The 13,067-nt window shown below is 42.2% G+C and overlaps 1 protein-coding gene across 2 annotated transcripts in view; it reads right to left on the bottom strand.

Annotated features, from left to right (window-relative positions):
- The window catches only part of LOC311265858 (plexin-A1-like), a 326,362-nt gene that overhangs the window by 94,949 nt on the left and 218,346 nt on the right, over nt 1–13,067 (bottom strand). The window lies entirely within an intron of this gene.

Raw genomic sequence — 13,067 nt, 5'->3', positions numbered from 1 at the left:
TGCACCACATTAGTTGAAGGAAAATAATTGAAATCTGGGAGCGTTTTTATCGGGCTTAAGTAAATCAAAAGACATTATTCAGCTGTCTGCTGGAGCCCATGCTACATCACCGCTCAGGAGCTGATTTGGACTTCAAACTGTGTTTTTAACTGGTTCTACAAAAAGAGATTTAATTCCAACACACTGACGTGACAGTATATAGCTCTATAGGTGTGTTTTCTAGCAGTATTTTAAATGTACATCTTGTACTAAAAAGTTTCACAACTGTTTGCCACAACTATCCACTTAAAAAGACATTTGAAGAGGAGTTTAGAGTTTTGCTCATTAATAGTACACATAACTACTTGTTATTTAAGTGTCTTTATTGATACTGAAGGTGTCATTTGCCTGTCTAGTCATTGTTCCACGATGCTTTTGTTATTGTTTGTGAAAAATGCTCATTTCTATTAAGCCAGACTAAAAGGCTCCAACTTGTTAAGACATGTTCTGCAGTGTAAGCGGATAAAAAGAGCCTTTGCAATATCATAAAGGCTGTAATTACCACTGAACAAGTTCTATCCACTAATGCCTGTTTGGTATTCATCTGGAGATGCGGTAAACAATTACGGAGGCCATACAAATACAAAACTGGAATTTGTAAATGAAGCCGTATTCTACTTTAAGTGCCATTACGCTAACTATAATTTTCCGATTAGGATGGCAGACACTTATAACCGCGATGATAAATCAGTGGTAACTACATTGTATTTAATCAGTGGTGAATACCTTAAGTCTAACCACAGCAGCAGCCTCACACTCAGTAGAGTGATCTCAATATGAGTTTGCTCTGTGCAGAGGTGCTGTCTAATGGAGCAGTGGTAATGACTTGCAGATTGGCCTGGGGATGGTAAAGAAGATGTGGAGGGGAGAGAGGTGTTTGGACATAATGGCGCCAAGGGACACCTCTGTTCCCTTCATGGCGTTATAGCACACTCCGACAGCCAGACAGCATGGACGCCATATGGGGAGGTGAATGGTGGAAAAGATTTGGAGAATATATGACGTAGGGAGCGGTCGAAATAGCTTTTTTTCTCTATAATTTAATATATTTAATATAGAACCAGAGACTTGGACCCAAGTTTTTGTGGCTTGGACCAGAGTTATTCAAATAGTGGGCCTGAAGCTTTCATGGAGTTTTTTTTGTTTGATAACATTTATTTGATTGATTATTGATAACCTACATGTTCTCACTTCAACTCGTCAGTACAGTTAGACTTTCTTAGACTTTGACATATTATGACAATTTTATTATCGTCTTCTTTCTTTTTTTTCCCTGTTAAAAGGGTCTTTTTTTTCCATCAAGATGGCAAGTTTTTCCTCACTCGAATCGAGGGTCTAAGTACAGAGGATGTCGCTCACTGTACAGACTGTAAAGCCCATTGAGGCAATGTGATTGTGATTTTGGGCTATATAAATAAAATTTAATTTGATTTGATTTGATTTATTAATGTGTGAACTGGTCGTGGTGTGGTTAAGTTTTGGCAGCAAAGCTACTTGTTTAGGTTTACGTAGGCAACAAGAATGATTTGGTTAGGTTTAGGCAACAATAACTATTTGATAAGGTTAAATTCCTACAACAAAAACTCAAGAACAGACATGGAAACTTTAAGTTACATCACTGCTCAGGAGTTAATTTGGACTTTTAACTGGTTTTTCAAGAGGAGATTTAATTTCAACACACTGCAGTAGTACTTAGCTCTATCCCTATTTTTTAAATTTACATCTTGTACTTAAAGTTTCACAACTATTTGCCACAACTATCCACATACAAAAGATAAAAATCTAAAGTCTTTTCATTATGACTCGCTGAAATGCTTCTATCAAAGAAAAATTTAAATCATCATGTTTTGTCATTAACTTCTGCACTTATTCATATGTTTTAGATTAGCAATTACTGAAATGATGATACATGATGTGAAACTTCACAAACCCACACAGAGTAGTCCTCAAACCAGCTTTGAAGAGGTTTTTAGCTCCTAAGCTAAGCGTTTTGGATTTCGGGGCCGTAAACTCCACTCTCTTCAACCTCAACTCTGGTAAAACATCCTCAGGTTAGCTAGACCCCCAAATGAAAGCAGGTGATAATTATATGAAAATATGTTTGTGCGTTTCAATTTGCTCTGCTGCCCCCAAGTGGCCAAAATAAGAGAAAATATCAACGCAGCATTAAAACTATTCATAAATTGAATATTGACTGTTTTTTTCTTCTTTTTTTTTTTACATGCAGACTTAATGTGTCAGTACAACTGATAATTCTACTGACAGTAACTTTACCAGTATGTTCACCACCTGTCCTGGTCCACTTTAAGACCACAGTCGGGTGGTGTGAAAGCTCCTACTCGAAACTATCAGCGGGAGGCTGGGACGAACAGGTTTTTTCCCAGTCAGCAGCTCATATTGAAGGAGAATCACACGCGATGTGAACGTGTCAGTGTCGTAGTGAGAGGGAAGTTGTAGGAGGAGGAAAGAAATGAGGAAAGAGAGACAGAGAAGAGATCAAATCAATGCCAGTGAGCCCAGTGAAGCAGATTGTCAATTAGTGAGGCTGACAGTCAAAGTTTAAAGTATTCACAGATGGCGACAGACCGCTAATGAACTGCTTCTAGCCTCTAATAAAATGGAAAACAGGACTAAAGAAGCCCAGAAAGGAAAAGGGGAAAACAGTCTGTGTGTGTGTGTGTGTGTGTGTGTGTGTGTGTGTGTGTGAGTGTGTGTTTGTGACTGGAGAGAAGAGTATCTGGTAGCAGTCATTGTTAATGTTGGAAGGACTGGGCTCAAGCATCTGCTCCAGTTGTGGCATGGAAATCCTGCCTTGCTGCCACACACACACTGAGACCACTTCACATCTGTACCTCTCCGCTGCAAACACACACTTGCACACACACACACACACACACACACATATGCATTCTCCTAAGGTCTGTTCCTTATTACTGATGCATCAGAGTCAGGATGAAAAAGCACAGCGTCACATTCCTCTTGAGGAACGCGATAATATGCACAACGCGCATGTGATTGAACGCACATACAAAGGCATTCCCCACATAGAACCCAGTACAAAGACTCACAATCACGCTAAAACATAAAGGGAAAATAGAGGGTAACACACACACACACACACACAGGAGGGGGGGAGTGAACAAAAGATTTGCGAGCAGAGGATTGTGGGAGATGTTTCATTAGGAGTGGTGACAGGTGTCTGAGCTGAGTCTGCATCAGATAGCGGAGCAGCTCTACACAATGAGACACAACGATCTCTTTACCTGGGGGATTCCTCTAATCCCTCGCTTTCACTCCGCCTCTTTCTCTTTCTCTTCCTCTCACTCACACTTGATCTTTTCTCCGCGTCTTTTATTCTCTTTTTCCTCTCTCATTGTCGCCTTGTTTTCCAGCCTTCATTTCATCAAGGGAGAGGAGTTAACCGAGCGCCATTCCTTAATACCAGAAACAACTTCCCTCTGATTTATTGGGCTCCATACTAAGAGGGGTGGTTCCCAGTTATGGCCACAGGAACCTCCCTAGTAACTACCAGCGCACAGAAATGCCTCGTTGAGACATAAATTTACTGCAGTGTGAGTCGGGGATGAACAGCGATGCAGAGGATGAGCAGAGATAAACCATCGGATGAGAAAGGGTGAGGAGAGGTGAAGCGAGAAGGGAAGGAGGGGAGGAGATGAGGAGGCGAGGCGAGGTCTTGGGAGCCATACACTCGTTTATTAAAGTGGGGGATGAGAGTCCAGGAGGTCAAGTTCCCAACTGAGCGAGGCAGGGGTGGAGCGATGCAACATGGGAGTCGTACACACCGCTTTTTATATATATATATATATCTCCAATATATATCTTCAAACAATTTCCTGGACGGGCAATTCAGACAGGCACACACACACACACACACACAAACTATGTTATATCTAGATAGATAAACCCCAAATGCACACAAACCAAACACGTTTGTCCTCGCACACATTGCTTACACTAACTACTACACGCACACCGATCAAAGGCTAAAGCTTGCCCTCTGGCTCTGCAGTAAGCTACTGCAGTCTTAGGCCTGTGGAGTGTTTTACAGTAGCCTTGGGGCCAAATACACAGACGCTGAGATCAAAGGAGGGAAGGTAAGCCTTCAGAAAAAAAATTAGTCTTCCATAGTACCAGTGAAAAATCTCTATTAGGCCTCTGTCAACTGCTTCTACCATCTGCCATCTGCAGGCCTTTACACTTGTACTTCATACACACTTGTACATTCATCCCTATATTTCAAATGTGTCTATGTGTATGGCGGCCATTTTAGGTGGAAAGTGTATAACTTTATAGTGTACATTAACTAACACCATATGATTTTTGCCCTTTTATTTTGATCACTGGAGGAATGTCGATTATAGAAATGCCATATCAAGTGTGGTGCTGTGTTCATATGTTGGAAAGCACGGCTGTAATTAATAACAATAATGAAGTATCAATTCCAGGGTTGAGGTGTTGTGCATGGCTGGTCCATTACATGGCTTACGTGGATACTTAAAGGGTAACTCAGCCAATTTTACACATTAAAAGTGTGTTTACAGGTCTTGGGGAACGCTACAACATATATACTTTTGTGGCTCCAGACGAAGCTGTGTGTAATCTGATAAATTGCCTTGCATTATGGGTAATGAAGCACCAGGTTTTAAAAAGGAAGAAAAATGCATGGAATAAAAAAAGGAGAAATCTCTGGTTCTGCTGGATCGATTTTAATCATTTGTTTTTAAACTGTCCAACAGTGTTATAGGAGTGCTAGCAATGCTAGACCACTGGAATGCTGGCGCACACATTACCCAGAATGCAACTTACCCACTGAGTAACATCACTGGATATCATTTATCAGGATTACATGCAGCTTCCTCTAGGGCCACAAAAAAGCTTTATACTACTTTTTCACATATGCTGTAATACTCCCCAAGACCTGTACACACACTTTAATGTGGACAATTGGTGGAGTTACCCTTTAAGTAGAACAGAGCCATCATTAGCCCTAGAACTGTACTGAACTGAAGGAAGTTCTACATGCCACCATGGTATTAGTGAAGGTGTGTTTGCTTACTGATGTACATACACATTGAAAGATGCAATCTCTCAGCATAGAAAAAAATGAGCAGACTACACAGTGACACACCTTTAAACACACATTACAAAGTGGACACAGGCTATTTTGATGATATTTTGTTGTTTTGTGTTCTTACATTGTCTCAAACGTTTCCACAATGTTCCAGCTGAGAGAAATCTGCAGTTTAATTCAAGGTAACGGTGTGTTTCATTTGCTCGCCTGTCGCTATAACTTCAGAGTGAGAAACGCAGTCAGTGAACTTAACTGCACATAACGATTTTTACAACTTTATAACGTTATTTTGTCTGGGAATATTTCTGCCCGAGTCACATCAAAAAGAGTTTGATCAGCAAAGGCGGATGTTTAACAAAGATGTCAACAGCTCCGGTGAGCCAACGGCACTTCACGATATCATCAAACTACATCTTTTGTTTCCGTTGTTGTTTCATTGATTCAGAGACCCTTAGTGGCAGAAATTACATACAGGGCATTTAATGGTTCAAATCAGCAACCTATTCATAGTTCCACCTATAATAGCTGCAGGAAATGCAATTCAGAGTTTTTTATTACTCAACAGAAGTGCAAGGTTTGGACTTTGGGCTTGGATCCTGCACAGTGCAGCCAATCTGTGAAGGGCTACATAATGAAAAGCACCAGGCTTTAGATGGATCCTAGTTCAGGTTCATTCCCTATAGCTCAGCCACAGAGACTATTCCGTGGAGTACTTTCTTATCCATCCTGACCACACCTCTCTGTTTCACTCTCTCTGGTCCGTTCTTCAGTTTGCTTTCCCTGCTCTCTCTATGTGTCTTCCTAACCTCTCTCATGTGATCCTCCCTCCCACCCTCTGCTTTCTACCTGCTCTGCTGTTTATTTAACTGGGATGCAGCCTGCAGCCATGAACTCCTGCTGGCTGGGACGCTCTACTGCATTTTCATATCGACTCTTCCTCTCCTCCAAAGCCTCCTTCTCCTACCATCCTTCACTGTTTGCTGGTTTGTTAGCAGACTTTGAGCAGGCCATAAAAAAAACAGAAGATAGCGAGTGAGAGAAGGAGAAACACATAATATACTTACTGTATATACGGAGGCGGAAAAAAAACATGACATTTACTTAATTTATATCCAGCTCTGACACACTTGAAGTCATCATATTATCTATTTACTTTCTTTCTCTCACTTCTAATTACGTTCTATCAGGATGGAGGCATCGCATTTACGGTGATGTCAGAGATGAGGCGAGGGCTCCGATTGGCTGCCGGCTCTCACCCATGAGGCCACCTCCATGAGGCGCTGACAAGCCCCGAGTATGATGGATGAGGGAGTCCGTGTGTGTTTGTCTATGTGTGTGAGTGTCATGGGGGTCACCGCAGTGTAGAGCGTCCCCACGGATTAGCGTTACAGTCCAATGAACCATTTCAGAAAGGAGGGGGCAAGACCCCATCGACCAGCGCTGTTACACACACACACACACACACACACACACACACACGTACAGAAAGAAAGAAAAAGGACCTGATATGATGACCACATCTCCCAGGAGAGAAGGAGTAAGAGTCATCTGTTGAGAAATGTCTCAGTTTTAGACACTAATACAGTTAAACCCTTAGAGGATAAATTTAACAGAAAGTAACACACACACACACACACACACACCAGAGAATACCACAAAACCGTGCGATGGAGCATGATAGTAATCCCAACACTGTAGATCTCTCCATTTAATCAACATACAGACAGGTCATGGGCTGTATCTATATAGATCTCCTCAGTGTTTCCTGTTTAGACACATCTTTCCTTTTCAGTCTCTCCCTCTCACTTTTCATGAACAACTTCTTCTCGTCTGTCTCGTACAACCCCATAAAAAAACTCAAAACGGAGAAAGCTTTATCGACCTATCGTTCATGACATGCCGCTATTTCTGCCATACTCGGAGCGAGCACTATACAATAAGACGTCCTCCCTGGTGGCTGTCTACGCGCTGAATGCTGTGGATCTCTTTATGTAAAAACCCAAGAAGGGAGGTCAAACAAAGGCCAGACATAAACCGATATCTATCAGCACAGCGGCTGGGTTGTGCTACGATACTCATGTGGGCCCTTCCGCTGCAGAATAATAATGTTTGATATGTGGATTGTGTTCAGCCTGTTGACTGGTTTACTATGTACATGAGCATGTGCCTTACTGTTCCTACTTTTTCAGCAATGTAGAACCTCTTGGCCTTTTTCAGCCCTGTGAACCAGGCAAACTGAACCAAACTTCCCTGTCCAGATATCGATTAAATAGCTGTGTACTTTCCACTGCACCTCCCAGACGTGACTTGTAATCAAACACTGAAGTTTTTAATAGGTGGTGGTCTTTCATTCGTTCAGGTATCGTGCTCATCACCACTCACTGTGACTATTAGTGAAACAAACCACGAACATAAAATGCACTGTTTACTTTGCACTGGAGGATTTCCTCCTAGTAATTACATGCTAGGAATAAGTGTTTAGCAAATGCTTTCATAAACTGGATGAATCATTCAAAGTTTCATTATCATGTCTTTGTTTTAAACCCTGCATGAAGCACCACGAGGGCAGTGTCAGGCAGGAGGAGGCAGAACAGTGCAGGTGGTTTTATTGTGAATGCCTTGTCGTCTTATTGATATGTTCAGGCCATTATGGATCACGTAAGATAAATAAAAGGAGACTACCATTGTATTCAGTCATACTGCTGTAATAAAGCTCATGGCCACAGGGGCAGCACTGAGCACATTGTTCTTATCAATTTTAATTATTGCCACTTTAAAGCAAGAGACCTTTCTTGGCAAGGGTGATTTGTGTGTCTGTTACTTCACACCTCCTCCATGTACTGTTTCTCACAATATACAGTAAGCCACTGAAAAATGAGCATCCGATCAGTTTGTATCTTCAACATACTTCCTGTATTTAATTCTATGAGCTACTGAATGTTAAAATGTAGTGAGATCTCTAGAATGATCGATCAGGGCTTGACAAAATCCAACTGTCTGCCAGCTTAAACACAGGAAATTGATAATTATAATAGAAAATATAGAGCTATTTGAGGCACGTCTGCGTTTATTCAACAGTTCAACTTTGTCGGAAGCTCTCAAGCTACAGGAAAGATATCGTGCCTACTGGGAAAAGACCCTCTACTCTATTGACTCCACAGAGCTCTTCATCACAAACGTCTCCATTAGAATAGCATTGCCCTGTGCGGTATCTCTGATGACCAAGCGTGATTGTGTGTCTATCTGGATGCTATCGGGTCTGGATGGTCAAAGAGGAGGATGTAGCCGATAAGCATCAGCTAGTGGATCGATGGGGGCCTCTAGAAATACACAATCTATTTGTGAGTGTGTGTGTGTGTATTTCTGCGGGTGACACAGTAGATACATGACAGATAACGAGGAGCTATTCAGGATGGCCTCGCTAACTGCAGCCCTGTGTTCTCTTTTTTTTTTTTTTTCAGCCCGCAGGATAAAATTTGATGAATTTTGTTTCTTCTTGTTAGATGAAAACGACACGGTGCTCCTGGTCATGTGGGAACCGACCAAGAACAGACTCGCAAACCCGTTTTAGACCATGACCCAGTGAATAATAAGAGATTTCTGTGACCCAACTAAGTATCAGCCAACCTTTCAAGGTCAGTACAAAAGCCCATGAAAAATCTCTCCTCCCCATCAACTGCTTTCATGTATTTGGGTTCTTTTCCTGCGTTATTCTCGGGGAAAGCGAGTGAGTTTCTAAGTCCCAAGGATCCTGGGTCGGAAAGTTTAAGCAATACACAACACAGCAAACTTCACAAGCAAAGATTTCACAGTATCTTGTATGCAAATTCACCGGGGCCGAGAACTTTTGAAAGCTATCGCTTCTCTTTTGCGAGACCTGTTTCATCTTGTATTCTACATTCCCCCTGTGCTTCATTTCAACGGGGAAACTTTTCATCTATTTTGCTCAAATGACCCGAGTTCCTCAGTCGTAGTCTCAGGTGGAAGCAGGCCAGGCACCCCATCGCACCAAGCTAGGAGCTCTTCTGTTCAATAAAAGACACTTTGAACTGTGTTAGAAGCCTTTTGGAGTGTCCACCCACTCCTCGCAGCCCTGTACTATTGGGGATATGGAGCGAGGCGGGTGATGCGGTAAAGATAAAACACAGACAGAGTTGACACTGTTATGAACTGAGATTCTGACACTTACATAAATGTTTGAATATAAACAATGCAGTGACTGTATTACAGCTCCATCAGAAGTCAGGAGTTTTTGAAGACTTGAACAAACAACTCATGACCTTTTTTCTTCATATCTCAATGGGAACCTGCTGTTGCAAACTCAAATTAATTTACACTGCTAGTTTACTTTATCAACAAGGCCAACCTAACGCTGTAGAAAACTGAACTTCAGTATATGCCAATGTGCTATAAAGGGAATCAATGCTGCTGAGACCTAGCACTGCCCTTTTTGCATTTGAATAAAGATTCATTGATTAAAACAGGCTTTCAATGGCCATCCTCCATTTTCTTTATTCTGCCTGTATTATCTGAATCACAAATTTCCTTCAAAGGGCTTTACAACCATATCTCCTAGAAATGACTTTTCTGTATTACTATATTGTTAAAATTATTATGTTGTAGTGGAATATAACACATGAGACCAGGACGTTCACCCAGGAGACCACTGTCCGTGCCCAGTGCAAATTCAAAAGTAAACCGCAAGTTATTTTTAGCTTAGAAACATAGTAAAGTTATATCACGTACATGTTTGTACACAATGTTTGCCTGCAGTTACATACATGACAAAGGCATGGTCGTGACTGCTACTTAAGTTACTTAGTCAACCCTAACAACCTTTTTCTGTCTTTAATGAAGGCCTTTTAAGAATAAAAAGAAAGAATTGAATCTAGCTCTTTGCTTTGCATATGGTTGATACATCCTATTAGCAAACAACAATGGACTGAAGAGCACTGATACCATGGTTAATACCCTTGTCCCTCCTCCTCAGTGCACCATTCAACAGACTGATGGCCATTAAATGTATCCTCTGAGACAGTGAGCACCATCAAAACTCTTTCAAAACTAATTTCCCACATATGATTACTCGTGCGCCTTCTGAGCAGCAGTGGAGGAGTGACGTTTATTAAGCCTTTAACGGGAAGGAGAAGCCGGGTCAGACGGGAAGCAACACTGGAAATTGTCATTTGGACTGAAAATCACATGAGTGATACAAGTCATTATTCACTGGTCAAACCTCATCAGGAAGAGTTTATTACAAACAAAAAAAAAGAATTAACTCTGCGGTGCTGTGTATATGAGAGGAGCCACAATAGAAGCCAGGAACAAGGTAATGAACAATGATGTGAGAGTAGCTCTGAATACTCTATGACTTAATCATCAGTGACATTTAATATTTCCTATTTATGTTCCGCAGTAAGAGTAACTTCTGTAATCCTAAAGACAAACATGCGATGCAATTAAATGGTTTCCAGCAGCCGAGCTTCCAGGAAATAAAAAAAAAAAAAAAAAGTAGGGCAGATAGCATTAACTAAATGACATGGAATTATTAAGCAGGTGCTAAGGAGACACGAGGCACGGGCGGTGTCACGACCCTCACGTATCCTTTCATCTCCTGAATGGTTAAACATCTCTCACATCCTCCTCCCACGCCTCCATCCTTCTCCTCCTTTCATCAACTTGCTCGCTCCTTCCTCTCCTTCTGTTCAGTCTGCTGTCGCTCCCTCCAGCTCTGATGTCTTTCTCTTCTGCTTAACTCTTCTTGCTTTACCAGCCCGGTTCTTTCTCCCCTTCCTCTCTCTCTCTCCTCCTACAGTATACCATATCTTCCCTTCCCCATCTTGTATTTTCTCTACTGTCCCAGTTTTCTTTTTCCCTTAATAAAGTAAGTCCTAATTGCACAAAGCTTGTTGACAAAATTGGCCATGAGCACCAGTCCGGTCTGCCATCGCAATTAAAATAAGACGCATCTTATCATGACCTCTGACCTTCTTCGGGGAAAAGAGGGGTAGGGTGAAGTTATTTCAATGCATTATGGTCCTTTTCTTTAAAACATCACAAAACACAAACTACTAGTTGGCTGATGTCTCCAGCTAACCAGCTATCTACAGTATGTAAAGTTGCATTGTTATTGCTGATTTGTGCATAACAGTCTAATATTTCAGTGTATTTCAACATTGCATGCATGGCATATTAACTCAAGTTTAGCTCCTCTGATACCAGTTCAGACTGGCAGGGTAGACTAGCAGCACGAGTTGCTAATGTTAGCATTTTGACAGATTTCAATGTTCTTTGATGACATATGTTTCACCTCACAGTCCATCAGCAAAGTTGCTCCACTTCCGGTTGCTAATGTTGTCCAGCTAATGAAGCAGTGTTCTTTATTATTTGATGACTGGGTTGATAGTGTGTATTGTGAATGAACTACGAGCGTCCATGCTTTTCTGTCTCCATCAGATGAATGGCATTGTGGTAATACCAGGATTGCCACAGTGACGCAAGAGAAACCACTACAACTGAGGACATATTGGAAATGTCTGGTAGCGTCTGTTTACATGAATGCCATCGACAACAAGTGATGATGTGTGAACGTCTTGAAGTGATGCCCCTTTCACAGGAGGAGATTTTGAGCACCAGCCCTTGTAACTCTGTTCTGAGGGGCAAGGGGGCACTTGAGAAAAATTGGAAATGGGACTGATTCTTGATTTGTATGTGTTTAAACAGACACGTGCTTGTGAAATGGAAGGGGCCAGATGTGAGTCTTGTGCACAAAATGAGTGGCCGATTCAAATTTGTTAAAGAAGAAACCTGCATGAATGATACTGTTCTCATAATTTTATGAATTGTTATTTTTTTGCAGAAGGCATTTTCTCCTAATTATTTATGTGCAGTGTGCACACAGTTTCATAAATGAAGCCCCTGGTTGTCTTAGCAAGCTTGCTCCTTCTCTAACAACTAGGCCACTGCCACACTCCTCCCCTTACTTTTTCACTGTGGATACTCCACCTTTCGCTTCTCATCTCATCTGTCTCTCTCCATTAAACACGCCAACGATCAGAGAGGCATCTGGAGATGCATCTTTAAGCTTTAATACACTTTGAATAATTAACACACATGCGCGCACTCGCACACAGCTGAGTCTGTCAGTGGCAGGCAGCTCCCCTCAGCCAGAGGGACCCGGGGGGAGAGGGGAAGCTTGGTCTGTGCCAGCCCCAGAGCCTCCGAGCTGGGCAGCTCGGAGCCGTGTACCAGCCTGAGCTCCAGCAACCGGCAACAATGGAAACACAGCTGTAACTCTGACACCCTTAGCTGAGAGACAAAAAGAGATGGTGTCTGGCTCCTGCTAATTGACTTGTTGAAGGAACCAGGGAGCGGGTGAACAAGAGGATGGAGCTCACAGGGTTAGAGATCAAAAAAAGGGAAACCCGAGTGGAGACGGCTGCTCTGAGTAGTGATACAGTCGCAGAGCGTGTGCAGAAAGGCTGGCTTGTGGCTCATGCAATGTGCACACAAGCACTCATGTATTCCTGCATGGATGCGTTTGCATTTCCCGCAGCAGCAGCGAGGTGACTTGACAGACACAGATGAGCATCTAACCAACTCACCCATCATGGTGATTCATCCTCTAATTAGCAGCACGAAGGCTAACGCTGATCCACATATCTATATTCACCTTCTGTTCTTCTGGAGCCTAACACAGCCTGCTAATGATTATCAATGAGGCTAGGCTACAAAGCCACCGGTTCAATCCCCTGTGCAGCAGCGATGCATCATGGACCTACTGTATTTCACAGAGTGTAAGGAGGTCAGGCCACTAGGAAGAGGGGGAAGAGAGGAGGAAGGGAAGAAAACAAAAGATAAGGGGATGAAATATGGAATCTAGGAAGGAAGAAAAGGAGGTTAAAGAAAGAAAGGAAAACAAGAAGGAAAGAAAGAA

The sequence above is a fragment of the Pagrus pagrus genome (genome assembly GCF_965226575.1).
Source record: "Pagrus pagrus genome assembly, chromosome: 11".
NCBI lineage: Eukaryota > Metazoa > Chordata > Actinopteri > Spariformes > Sparidae > Pagrus > Pagrus pagrus.
The sequence above is the reverse complement of the archived record's forward strand: the minus strand, read 5'-3'. Positions and strand labels throughout refer to the sequence as shown.